Below are 524 nucleotides of genomic sequence, written 5' to 3'. Positions count from 1 at the left end.
AACAAAAATTCCAAATAGTTCCGTGGGAGTTTATATCAATTTAGAGAAGTATGACTGGAAATTTTGAAGTTGTTTTTGTTCCTGTTGGATTTGAGGTCTCCCCATTGAGTGTTTCTAAATTCCGTCAATGTGTTTAATGACACCAAGGGTGTTTATTGGCATAATTCACTCTGAAATAGTTTTGCATGTGGAGTTCAAAAATTTAAAACAGAAATGTGAAGAAAGTTGACCAATGGTTCTTGTGCTACAGCTTGTTTGTCAGCCTGTTTGCTATTCATGATTTCAGTACCTGCTAAAATTACATTTCATCCTACTGCAAATATTTAACAGGATGAAGTATTTAGGGAAAGTGTAAAGTGCCTACATCCTCAGGTATATGTAATTGAGAAATGTGTTAGGAAAAATACAAAACCAATTCTCCAAAATAATAAAATCCACTGAAAGGAGGGGTGTCCTAAAGCTGCCATCACCATGGTTAAATGCTGCCATGCCTAAAAATTGTAGTAGGTCTCGTACTTTATAAA

Source organism: Antrostomus carolinensis, unplaced genomic scaffold (assembly GCF_000700745.2).
Source record: "Antrostomus carolinensis isolate BGI_N321 unplaced genomic scaffold, ASM70074v2 scaffold12905, whole genome shotgun sequence".
In the NCBI taxonomy this organism is placed as follows: domain Eukaryota; kingdom Metazoa; phylum Chordata; class Aves; order Caprimulgiformes; family Caprimulgidae; genus Antrostomus; species Antrostomus carolinensis.
The sequence above is the reverse complement of the archived record's forward strand: the minus strand, read 5'-3'. Positions refer to the sequence as shown.